Here is a 758-nt window from a genome sequence, read left to right as displayed (position 1 = left end):
AAAAAAAAAAAAAAAAATTAAATACAAAGAAAAAATATTAAAAGCAGCAAGGGAAAAGCAACAAATAACATACAAGGGAATCCCCATAAGATTAACAGCTGATCTTTTTTTTCTTAAGGATTTTTTTTAAATTAATTAACTTATTTATTTATTTTTGGCTGCATTGGGTCTTCACTGCTGCGCGTGGGCTTTCTCTAGCTGCAACAAGCGGGAGCTACTCTTTGTTGTGGTGTGCGGGCTTCTCATTGCAGTGGCTTCTCTTGTTGTGGAGCACAGGCTCCAGGCATGCAGGTTTCAGTAGTTGTGGCACATAAACTCAGTGGTTATGGCTTGCAGGCTCTAGAGTACAGGCTCAGTAGTTGTGGCACATGGGCTTAGTTGCTCTGCAACATGTGGGATCTTCCCAGACCAGGGCTCAAACCCATGTCCCCTGCAATGGCAGGCAGATTCCGAACCACTGTGCCACCAGGGAAGTTCTTAACAGCTGATTTTTCAGCAGAAACTCTGCAAGCCAGAAGGGAATGGCAGGACATATTTAAAGTGATGAAAGGGAAAAACCTACAACCAAGATTACTGTACCGAGCAAGGAGCTCATTCAGGTTTGACAGAGAAGTTAAAACCTTTACAGAGAAGCAAAAGCTAAGAGAATTCAGCACCACCAAACCAACTTTACAACAAATGCTAAAGGAACTTCTCTAGGCAGGAAACACAAGAGAAGGAAAAGACCTACAATAACAAACCCAAAACAATTAAGAAAA

This window comes from Physeter macrocephalus, chromosome 14, assembly GCF_002837175.3.
Source record: "Physeter macrocephalus isolate SW-GA chromosome 14, ASM283717v5, whole genome shotgun sequence".
NCBI lineage: Eukaryota > Metazoa > Chordata > Mammalia > Artiodactyla > Physeteridae > Physeter > Physeter macrocephalus.
Note: the sequence above shows the minus strand (reverse complement) of the source record.